The 12,693-nt window shown below is 38.3% G+C and overlaps 1 long non-coding RNA gene across 2 annotated transcripts; it reads left to right on the forward strand.

Moving 5' to 3' along the window:
• Positions 1-8,017: 8,017 nt before the first annotated feature.
• LOC125924591 (uncharacterized) lies at positions 8,018-11,247 on the forward strand. 2 transcript variants are annotated; one of them, XR_007458478.1, is made up of 3 exons: positions 8,018-8,103; positions 8,930-9,087; positions 11,089-11,247. It is a non-coding gene; the product is annotated as an uncharacterized LOC125924591 (long non-coding RNA). The 2 variants fall into 2 exon arrangements; XR_007458479.1 differs by having other exon boundaries at positions 8,930-9,002.
• Positions 11,248-12,693: the final 1,446 nt, after the last annotated feature.

Consider the following 12,693-nt stretch of genomic DNA (forward strand, 5'->3'; position numbering starts at 1 on the left):
ATTAAGAACAAAACTAACTGGGTACTCATATATTTAAATTTTTTAATTATCAACATTTATCATTAAGAGTATATTCTATTATAAATAAATAAATTTATTATAAAAAATCAGTTTACTGAACCCTGAGTGAAAAATCAGACTCAGTTGTAAATGGGCCCATGTTGCAATATTGAAGGACGATCTCTACTAATTGCACAGAAAAACTCTGATACTCCCAGGATAAAATATAACACAGATCAAGGGTGCCTGGGTGGCTCAGTCAGTTGAGCATCTGACTTCAGCTCCAGTCATGATCTTGTGGGTTCATGAGTTCAGGCTCCACATTGGGGTTTGCTGCTCTCAATGCAGAGCCTGCTTCAGATCATTTGTCCCTCTCCGTTTCTCCCTGCTTGCACTCTCTCTCTCTCAAAACTAAATAAACATTTTTTTAAAAATTTAAATATATATAATACAACTGGATTATATATTGTATATATTGTATCATTGTAAGTACTTACTTGAATATATAAAGTATCAGGGTTTTTTTTAATACGAAATTTATTGTCAAATTGGTTTCCATACAACACCCAGTGCTCATCCCAACAGGTGCCCTCCTCAATACCCATCACCCACCCTCCCCTCCCTCCCACCCCCCATCAACCCTCAGTTTGTTCTCAGTTTTTAAGAGTCTCTTATGCTTTGGCTCTCTCCCACTCTAACCTCTTTTTTTTTCCTTCCCCTCCCCCATGGGTTTCTGTTAAGTTTCTCAGGATCCACATAAGAGTGAAAACATATGGTATCTGTCTTTCTCTGTATGGCTTATTTCACTTAGCATCACACTCTCCAGTTCCATCCACATTGCTACAAAGGGCCATATTTCGTTCTTTCTCATTGCCATGTAGTACTCCATTGTGTATATAAACCACAATTGCTTTATCCATCCATCAGTTGATGGACATTTAGACTCCATAATTTGGCTATTGTTGAGAGTGCTGCTATAAACATTGGGGTACAAGTGCTCCTATGCATCAGCACTCCTGTATCCCTTGGGTAAATTCCTAGCAGTGCTATTGCTGGGTCATAGGGTAGGTCTATTTTTAATTTTCTGAGGAACCTCCACACTGTTTTCCAGAGTGGCTGCACCAGTTTGCATTCCCACCAACAGTGCAAGAGGGTTCCCGTTTCTCCACGTCCTCTCCAGCATCTATAGTCTCCTGATTTGTTCATTTTGGCCACTCTGACTGGCGTGAGGTGGTATCTGAGTGTGGTTTTGATTTGTATTTCCCTGATGAGGAGCGACATTGAGCATCTTTTCATGTGCCTGTTGGCCATCCAGATGTCTTCTTTAGAGAAGTGTCTATTCATGTTTTCTGCCCATTTCTTCACTGGGTTATTTGTTTTTTGGGTGTGGAGTTTGGTGAGCTCTTTATAGATTTTGGATACTAGCCCTTTGTCCGATATGTCATTTGCAAATATCTTTTCCCATTCCGTTGGTTGCCTTTTAGTTTTGTTGGTTGTTTCCTTTGCTGTGCAGAAGCTTTTTATCTTCATAAGGTCCCAGTAATTCATTTTTGCTTTTAATTCCCTTGCCTTTGGGGATGTGTCGAGTAAGAGATTGCTACGGCTGAGGTCAGAGAGGTCTTTTCCTGCTTTCTCCTCTAGTGTTTTGATGGTTTCCTGTCTCACATTCAGGTCCTTTATCCATTTTGAGTTTATTTTTGTGAATGGTGTGAGAGAGTGGTCTAGTTTCAACCTTCTGCATGTTGCTGTCCAGTTCTCCCAGCACCATTTGTTAAAGAGACTGTCTTTTTTCCATTGGATGTTCTTTCCTGCTTTGTCAAAGATGAGTTGGCCATACGTTTGTGGGTCTAGTTCTGGGGTTTCTATTCTATTCCATTGGTCTATGTGTCTGTTTTTGTGCCAATACCATGCTGTCTTGATGATGACAGCTTTGTAGTAGAGGCTAAAGTCTGGGATTGTGATGCCTCCTGCTTTGGTCTTCTTCTTCAAAATTACTTCGGCTATTCGGGACCTTTTGTGGTTCCATATGAATTTTAGGATTGCTTGTTCTAGTTTCGAGAAGAACGCTGGTGCAATTTTGATTAGGATTGCATTGAATGTGTAGATAGCTTTGGGTAGTATTGACATTTTGACAATATTTATTCTTCCAATCCATAAGCAGGGAATGTCTTTCCATTTCTTTATATCTTCTTCAATTACCTTCATAAGCTTTCTATAGTTTTCAGCATACAGATCTGTTACATCTTTGGTTAGGTTTATTCCTATGTATTTTATGCTTCTTGGTGCAATTGTGAATGGGATCAGTTTCTTTATTTGTCTTTCTGTTGCTTCATTGTTGGTGTATAAGAATGCAACTGACTTCTGTACATTGATTTTGTATCCTGCAACTTTGCTGAATTCATGTATCAGTTCTAGCAGACTTTTGGTGGAGTCTGTCGGATTTTCCATGTATAGTATCATGTCATCCTCTTCCGTGGGCCTTTCGTCTGCGCTTGGCTCTGGAGACTCCGTTCTGCTAGTCTTCTGGCGGTTTTCTGGGTTATTTAGGCAGGTGTAGGTGGAATCTAAGTGATCAGCAGGACGCGCGGTGAGCCCAGCGTCCTCCTAAGCCGCCATCTTCTGCCGGTCCTCTCTGTTCTCAGTTTTTAAGAGTCTCTTATGTGATGGCTCCCTCCCTCTCTAACCCTTTTTTTTCCCTTCCCCTCCCCCATGGTCTTCTGTTAAGTTTCTCAGGATCCACATAAGAGTGAAAACATATGGTATCTGTCTTTCTCTGTATGACTTATTTCACTTAGTGTAACACTCTGCAGCTCCATCCATGTTGCTACAAAAGGCCATATTTCATTCTTTCTCATTGCTAAGTATTATTCCATTGTGTATATAAACCACAATTTCTTTATCCATTCATCAGTTGATGGACATTTAGGCTCTTTCCATAATTTGGCTATTGTTAAAAGTGCTGCTATAAATACTGGGGTACAAGCGCTCCTATGCATCAGCACTCCTGGATCCCTTGGGTAAATTCCTAGCAGTGCTATTTCTGGGTCATAGGGTAGATCTACTTTTAATTTTCTGAGGACACTCCACACTGTTTTCCAGAGTGGCTGCACCAGTTTGCATTCCCACCAACAGTGCAAGAGGGTTCCCGTTTCTCCACATCCTCTCCAGCATCTATAGTCTCCTGATTTGTTCATTTTGGCCACTCTGACTGGCGTGAGGTGATATCTGAGTGTGGTTTTGATTTGTATTTCCCTGATGAGGAGCGACATTGAGCATCTTTTCATGTGCCTGTTGGCCATAGAGATGTCTTCTTTAGAGAAGTGTCTATTCATGTTTTCTGCCCTTTTCTTCACTGGGTTATTTGTTTTTCGGGTGTGGAGTTTGGTGAGCTCTTTATAGATTCAGATTGGTTTCGATACAACACCCAGTGCTTATCCCAACAGCTGCCCTCAGTTTAAAATCAATGAAATTTGGGTGCCCTGGTGGCTTAGTTGGTTAAGCATCCAACTCCTGATCTTGGCTCAGGTCACGATCTCATGATTTGGGCGTTCGAGCCCCACTTTAGGCTCTGCTCTGATGGTGCAAAGCCTCCTTGTGATTCTCTCTCTTCCTCTCTCTCTGCCCCTCCCCTATTCTGTTTTTCCTCTTTCTCTCTCTCTCAAAATAAATAAATAAACTTCAAAAAATAAAACCAATGAAATCAATTTGTATCATTCAATTAATATATAAAGTTGTAAATGTAATTCAGTTGATGGTTCTTAACCCAATGAAATCTCTTAGTAGGGTTCTTCTAACAAAATTTAAATTGTAGAATTTGGAAGGTGATAGGAGAAAATCAAGATAACCTGATGTTCTAGGAGTTTTGCATCAAATTGAAAAAGAAAACATAACTTAAAAAATCAGAATCAAGAAAATAGAAAGAAAAAAGAATATTCTTGAAGCTAGAGAGGAAGAACAAGGGCAATAATAACAGTGAAGGAAAAGACACCAGTGATGCATTAGGGGAATAATTATTATGGAAGTTAATTCTGAAAAGAGAACAGAAGGGAAAGGTTCCAAAATACAGGTGGAAGTACAGCATCTGTTATTGGGATTAAGGAGTGAAAGTTAATTTAGGGAGTCAATTTATAAACTGGGCTAAACAATGAATGTGTAGGGAGAAGTAGAGAGATGTAAGGTAAATTTCATCTTTGCTTTTTCCTTTTACCTGAATGTAGACAGCTGGGGATTTTCTGACCTTAAAGATGAAGGAAAGACAAACAACCTTCCCATGACAAATCCTCCAGTACAGTCTGACCAAAGTCTGTCCAGGGAGGACATCTGCAGCTGCCAGGGCCATGTTCCAGCTCTGCCCAGGGTATGAATGCCCATGTGTGGGAGGGGGAGGAATCAATATAAATGAGAAGGAGCCAAGAGCAGTTGGAACAAGCATCTTTGCATGCCGTGGTAGAAATGACTTTAAATTTCCCTACCATGTTCTCCTAAACATTATACCCTCTGTGCATGTGCAAATATAAAGGGCACAGAACAGTGGAATGCTGATCCTGTAGGACAAGAAGGGAAAAAGTAATTAACTTTTAATAGATTCAGATTTTATTTTGCTTTATTTATTTTATTTTACTTTACATTATATTATTTTATTTTATTTGTTTTAGAGAGAGCACACAAGCTGAAGAGAGGGGCAGAGGGAGAGAAAGAGAGAATCCCAAGCAGACTCCAGGCTCAGTGTGGAGGCCCAAGTCGGGCTGGATCCCCCCACTCTCGAAACATGACCTGAGCCAAAATCAAGAGCAGGATGCTCAACCCACTGAGCCACCCACATGCCCTGAAGACTTTATTTTGCTTTAAAATTGAATAGTTATGACCATTGGATTTTGGTATCAGATAAACCCAGATGCAATACTTTGCATCTTTGCAATCCCATAGCTGTGTAAACTTGGGCAAATTGTTCAATCTCTATGAAATGAGATTTTCCTTGTCAATTAAGGAGACAAATACTTTCGTAAAATGAAATTAAATGATGTATGCAAAACACTTAGGAGAATGCCTGGTGCATATTAAGTGCTTAGAAATAAAGGGAAAAAGGGCACGGTTGGGGCCTGCAGGATGAAACAAATATTTTGCACTTACAAACATATTTGCACATTTTCTGATGCTATGTAAATAAGAAATACAAGAGATTTTCATTTTGCATCTACTCTGTACTCAATTTGAGTACATCAATTGAGTTATAGTCTTAAAAATCTTTCTGAAGCCAATACAGTTACTATCACTTACTAAATGAGAAGCCTATCGTTAGAGTAGGCAGTTAGTTAGGTTCTAACAGGATATCTGGAGGCCAGCAAGGAGGAGGTCATGGTCAGCCACTGGGTAAATCAGAGGCCTGTCCTGGCAGCACTCCACAAGAAGCAGGATCAAACCAGACAGGCCCAACATCCAGGCGCCATGGCAGGAAACCCCTGACAAAGCCATTTGCAACAATGTGGATGGAACTAGAGGGTATTTTGCCAAGTGAAATCAGTCAGAGAGGAAGACAAATATCATATGATTTCACTCATATGTGGAATTTAAGAAACACAACAGATGAACATTAGGGGAAGGGAAGGAAAAAAAGATAAAAACACAAAAGGAGGCAAACCATAAGAGACTCTTAAATACAGAGAATAAACTGAGGGTTGATGGAGGGAGGACAGTCGGGGGATGTGCTAACTGGGTGATGGGGACTAAGGAGGGCACTTGGGATGAGCACTGGGTGTTATATGTAAGTGATGAATCACTGGGTTCTACTCCTGAAACCAATACTACACTGTTTGTTAACTAACTTGAATTTAAATAAATCCATTTTTAAGAAATACAAATAGAAAAGTAAAAGTAAAAACAAAAAGTGCAAATTCTGCATCCCTAGCCCAGGTAATAAATATTCTGCCTCTTAGTTAACAACTGTCAATGAAAGATAAAAACCCAACCTCCAGGACAGGCAGCTCTACCTCTCTCTCTCTCCCTCTCTCCCTCTCTCTTTCTCTGTTAAGCTCTCCAAGTCTCCTATCTTGAGAGTGTACTTTTGCTTTAATAAACTTTTCCCACTTGTGTCGGTCCTATGTTGTGTGTCTGTCCTTGAATTCTTTCTCGTGACAAAACCAAAAACTTTCGGCGACAACTTTCAGAGGGGCTGGGTTGAGGCCCCATGACCTGGCATCTCACTAGTTCACCTGACAACACCATGACTAAAATAATTTTTGTAGTTTTATCAAAGTTGCCTCATCTATCAATTTTTAGAACCTACTTTTGGGCTATGTACTTTTCTAGATGCTTAGTATACAGAACTCAATAATTAAGACAGAATGAAGGCAATCAGCACGAGTCTAACCTGGACTTTGTTTTATTCCAAAGCCTATGCTCCTTTCCTATGCTACTTTATAATTCAAACAGCTAAACTGAATGCCCTTTTCCCTGGTGGTGAGCAACAAAGAGAATTCTAACAAGGTAGCCACAGTTTTAATCAGCATAAAATATCTAAACCACAGATTGAGTGGATTTAGTGTATAAATCCCAGAGGAAAGTTAATGAAACCAGAATGTTGAATGTTGTTACATATATATTCAGCCATAATTGGCCAGGAGTAAATGTTAGTTTTATATAAGTGACCAAGCTAAAATAATTATATTGTTTTAATGTTAGCAAGAATTCAAGTTAAAGGTTAATAGAATAGCTCATGCATTCAGTGAATATTCATTGAACACCTCCTAAGTACCAAAGTGTAATTCCTAACTCCTAAAGTAGGAATTATAGAGGTAAAGATTAGCGAGATTAGGAGTCTTATATGAGACATAAGTAAGCAGGTAACGATGACAGAGTGTGGTAGGTGCCACAAGGGAGGAAGACAAGTTATAAAAGCAGATAAGAGAGTAAGAATAGAAACTCATCAGGATTTGAGGGGTTGGGGGGCTGGAATTTTTCTTGACAAAAGGGTATCTAGAATGAGACCAGAAGGGTGTGATGATTAATTGTTTGTCAACCTGACTGGGCTACAGAGAGCTCATATGTTTGGTTAAACGTTATTTTGGGTGTGTCTGGGAAGGTACTTCAGGATGAGCTTAACATTTGAATTCATAGACTGAATGAAGCCATGTGCTCTTCCCAGTGTGAGTGGGCCTCACCTAATCCTTTGAAGCCCTGAATAGAACAAACAAGCAAAGTAAAGGAGAGTTCATTCACTCTTTCTGCCTGTCTTTCAGCTGGACATTGGTTTTCTCTTGCTTTTGGACTTGGACTCAGACTGAAATTTATACCATATGTATCCTATTGATTCTGTTTCTCTGTAGAGAACCCTAACCAATACAAAGGGTGAATAATAAAGATGGACTAAGGAAAGAAGTGTCTCAGGCACAGAAAATGGCAGGGCAAAATCTCAGAAGCAGGACAGTGAGTAATCCATTCCAGAAACAGGAAGTGGGTCGGGGGAACTGCAGCAGGAAATGCTGGGAAGAAGAACTGAGAGATGAGGCTGGAGTAAACAGCTGGAGTAACAAGATCTTAAAAGAAGGAAGATGTGAACCAAGTTAAGGAGCTTAAACTTTAATTTTAGGGTGGCGAGGAGCCATTCGCATGTTTTTGGCACAGGGGTGACCTACAAGTAACTCTGTGTCTGCATTTGCATCTATGCAAGAAACAGGCTAACAAAATAGGACGCTTCTGCCATACGGTGGGTAAATGATGCTGATGGCCTAAAAGGTGGGAGGGCTACAGAGCCGAAGAGAACAAACTGGATTCAGTTCAGGAGGTAGGTTTGAGAAGATGCAGTGATTGGCTGGATGCAGGGTCTGTTTATGGAGAAGGAAGAATTTGGCTGATACCCAGTTTTTTCAGAAAATAAGCAACCGTATGGGTGGTGATGCCTTTCATTAAGGTTTGTGTGGAGGGAAATTAATGAGTTGAGCTCTTCATAATTGTTGTTTAACTGTCTATAGCAAGGAACAGTAGGCAGTTTAGAATGCAGACATGGAATTCAGTTAAAAGACCTAAGTTGGTAGTATAGATCCAGAAGTCTTTGGAAAAATTTGCACTTTGTAATTATAGCTCTTGGAGAGAATGAGATCCCTCCAGGTGAGAGCACTCACACAGCATTCATATACAGTAAACTCAATGAATATTAAAAACATGTAGAAGGGTCAGTAAGGCACTTTGTATATCTGCTTTCATTTTTAACACAACCCAGCTGTTGCTACAAGTTGTATTAAAGGTAAGGAGAGGTTTTTATACTAAACTGGAATCAAATGCTGAAAGCCATTCTGTGACAACAGGTCATATAGAAAAAAAAATTAGAGAAGGGAACAGCCACCATTGATAAGAAGATATAAAAATTTATTATTACTAGTATTGCTTAGGGCAGCTATTCAAGAAGATACTGATATCAAAGAAGATGTATTTTCAAAGAAAGTACCCATATGTTAACTTCATAGAATTTAATGAACACACAAGTGGCCATGATTTATTCCTTTTCTGCAAAATGTATTTGAACAATACATCTAGTTACCTGTAGTGAAACATGACTACACATTTTATCTCAAGGTGAAATGTGAAGTTCCCATTTCAAAAAACTTCATCATTCATGAAATAAAATCGTGTCTTGATGGTAATCACACGGCAGATTTCATGCATCATGTCACATTCAATTACTGTTAAATTGGTCAAACACCAGTATGCACTATTAATACAATGGACCAGTCAAAAGGCCAAATGGTGAGTCTAAAAATATCAATATCATAACAATTCATTATTGTGTGCATTTGCTTTTGAAAAATTGTATTTTTTAAATACTATCCCAATAAGATAAATATAGCTTCATTTTCTTCCATTCCAACTTTCCCTTGTTATTTGAAGCTGTGGTTTTGCTCCCACTTACCCTTTTTCCCCCTCTTTTCACCTTTAGGTACTTAGTCTCTTGAGAATTACATCAAACAAGCCAATTCCTAGACAAGAATTTTCTCAGCATATATTTAGAGGTGAACAATAAATATATTTGCTATTGAAAGTATAAAGAACTTCACGAGAAATGGAGTAAGGAAAAACTGAGATGGAAATATAAGGGTAATAATTTTAATAATGACTAATATTTGTCACATGATGGTATATGACAGACATTCTGCTAAATACTTTACTTGCTAATTAAAACCAAAAATACAGGGGCACCTGGGTGGCTCAGTTGGTTAAGCATCCAACTTTGGCTCAGGTCATGATCTTGTGGTTTGTGAGTTCGAGCCCTGCATCGGGCTCTGTGCTGACAGCTCGGAGACTAGAGCCTGCTTTGAATTCTGTGTCTCCTTCTCTCTCCGCCTCTCCCCCACTTGTGCTCTGTCTCTCTCTATCAAAAATAAATAAATGTAAAATAAAAAAAATTTTAAACCAAAAATACATATAATAAAATGGTTCAGAAGAAATGGTGGCCAGAAATAGATAGGAAATAATATTTTTTGAACACTAACATTGTGCCAGAATTTTTGTGTATATTACTAAATTTACTCCTCTCAACAACCTTCTCGAGCAAAAATAAGATTCAAAGATGGACATATTTGGCCAACAAATCCTCACGCTTTCCTCTGACTGTTGCTTTTGTCTGTGTCCTGAAGCTTCATGTGGAGGGAGACACTAGTCCTAGGTAGCTCTAAATCCTGCTCTAGGGAAACTAACAAAAGACAAAAAAGACTTTGGAATTAAAAAGCAAAGATAGATTTAAAACAAAATGCAACAAAGATGTCAGAATTGAAGGCCTACTACATAAGGGAAAACAAAAAAGGACCAATGATACAGTCAATGGATATCCAAATTAAGAGCCAGTAAGGAATTTTTGGTAGAGAAAAAATGAGGTGCTACTGTTTTGAACTGAAGAGTAAATGTGCTCATATAACTTGGGACACAGAAGATCATCTTTTTTGACAAGAGCCTACAGAAAGAAAGCACATGAAAGACACATTCCTAGATAGCCTCTTTCTGAAAGAGTGAAATACTTGTTAGTATTATAAAATACTGAAGCTTTCAACAAAATCTTCCATATATATTTTAAATGATCTGGTAGCAGTTTGAAATATAATGTGAAAATATGGTTACATTTCATTGCATTTAAAGAGTAAATTGTTAGAGAACTTGGACTAAAATTAAAAATATCATTGAAAGTCAAGGCCTTGTCTTATATACATGTAGAAATAAACAACACAGCTATAATTCCAGGACTTTGAGGAAAGACCAAATCAGAAGGTCATTAAGAACTACCTTCTGTGACATAGATCAAAAGAACCTTATTTTGAGACCCACTATATTGTGAATGAACCTTTCATGAGAAGACATGATTCTAATTATTGTTACTGGATTTTAAAAATATGTCTCATGAAATAAAGGTATAGGCCAAAACCTCTCCCATGACAAATCTATATAGAAAAATGGCACTGAACATTATGGCTAGGAAGAGAGATAATCAGTAATTCCCATTAGTGGCAGATATAAAGTCCAGAATTTTTGTCAAGGATATGGGGCAAAGCACAGGCACTTTACTGACTCATTCTTTCATCGTGGGGAAAAATATAATTGTAACCTGAAACTGCTTGTCTCTCATTCTAGTTAAAATAGGATTACCACTGAGGTTTCTTTCTTTTTCTTTTTCTTTCTTTCTTTCTTTCTTTCTTTCTTTCTTTCTTTTTCTTTCTTTCTTTCTTTCTTTCTTTCTTTCTTTCTTTCTTTTTTAACTGGGGTTTCATTTTAAAAGACTAGAAGTTGACAGCTGGGGGATGAGATGAAAAATTCTGCTTGACTCTGATAGTGCAATGAGCTAGAACACAATGTTAAAGAATCACCAAAAGAAAGGACCAGTTTTAGTTAGCTGTCATCATTCACTTGTTAGCAAATACAAAAATCATATCTGCACAACGATCTACTACCCTAGACACATCTAGTTGAAGAAAAACAGACCATTAATAATGATACCATTAAATTGCAATTGCAGTGCACTCTTCCATTATTCCATTAATTTCCCTTAAATTTGCAGAAGTGTAATTTAACTACCCTTAAATTTATAATCTTTTTTTTTTTTTTAAGTAGAATCCACACCCAGCATGGAGCCCAACATGGGGCATGAACTCATGACCTGGAGATCAAGACCTAAGCTAAGATCAAGATTCCAGAGCTTAACCAACTGAACCACTCAGGTGCCCCTAAATTTATAATCTTAATAAATATTAAAGACTTTTTTCTTTTCAAATTTTTTATTTAAATTCTAGTTAGTTAACAGACAGTGCAATATTGCACTGTCAGGAATAGAATTCACTGATTCATCACTTACATACAACACCCAGCACTCATCATAACAAGTGCGTTCCTAATACTCATCACCCATCTAGCTCATCTCCCTGCCACCTCCTTCCATCAACCCTCAGTTTGTTCTCTATCTTTAAGAGTCTCTCATGGTTTGTTTCCCATTCTCCTTTCTTTTCTTTTTCCCCCTTCCCATATGTTAATCTGTTTTGTTTCTTAAATTCCACATATGAGTGAAATCATATGGTGTTTCTCTTTCTCAGACTGATTCATTTCGCTTGGAAAAATACCCTCTAGGTCCATCCATGTTGTTGCAAAAGGCAACATTTCATTTTTTTCGATGGTTGAGTAATATTCCAGTGTGTGTGTGTGTGTGTGTGTGTGTGTGTGTGTGTGTGTGTGTGTGCCCCCCCCCCCCCCCCCACACACACACACACACACCACACCTTCTTTATCCATTCATCAGTTGATGGACATTTGGCTCTCTCCATAGTTTGGCTATTGGTGATAGTGCTGCTATAAACATCTGGGTGCACATAACCTCTGAAATCTGTATTTTTGTATCCTTTGGGTCAATACCTAGTAATGCCAATTGCTGGATTGGATTATAGGGTAGTTCTATTTTTAACTTTTTGAGGAACCTGCATAGTATTTTCCAGAGTGTTGCATCGGTTTGCACTCTCACCGACAGTGTAAGAGAGTTTCCTTTTCTCTGCATTCTCACCAATCAGTTGTTTCTTGTGTTATTTTAGCCATTCTGACAGATGTGAAGTGGTATCTCATCATGGTTTTGATTTAAATTTCCCTGATGATGAGTGATGTTGAGCATCTTTTTATGTGTCTGTTAGCCATCTGGATGTCTTCTTTAGAAAAAGGTCTACTCATGTCTTCTGACCATTTCTTAACTAGATGATTTGTTTTTTGGGTGTTCAATGTTGTAAGTTCTTTATATATATTGGATACTAACCCTTTACCAGATATGTCATTTGCAAATATCTTCTCCCATTCCATAGGCTGCCTTTTAGTTTTGTTGACTGACTCCTTTTCTGTGCAGAAGATTTTATCTTGATGAAGTCCCAATAGTTCATGTTTGCTTTTGTTTCCCTTGCCTCTGGAGACATTTCTAGTAAGATGAGGCTCCGGTCAAGATGAAGAGTTGCTGCCTATGTTCTCCTCTAGGAGTTTGATGGTTTTTTGTCTCACATTTAAGTCTTTCATCCACTCTGAATTTATTTTTGTGTATGGTGTAAGGAAGTGCTCCAGTTCCATTCTTCTGCATGTTGCTGCCCAGTTTTCCCAGCGTCATTTTTTGAAGACTTTTTTCCATTGGATATTCTTTGTTGCTATACTGAAGATTGGTTGGCAACCCATTTATGGGTTTTCTATTATGTT

Source organism: Panthera uncia, chromosome F2, assembly GCF_023721935.1.
Source record: "Panthera uncia isolate 11264 chromosome F2, Puncia_PCG_1.0, whole genome shotgun sequence".
NCBI classification, from domain to species: Eukaryota; Metazoa; Chordata; class Mammalia; order Carnivora; family Felidae; genus Panthera; species Panthera uncia.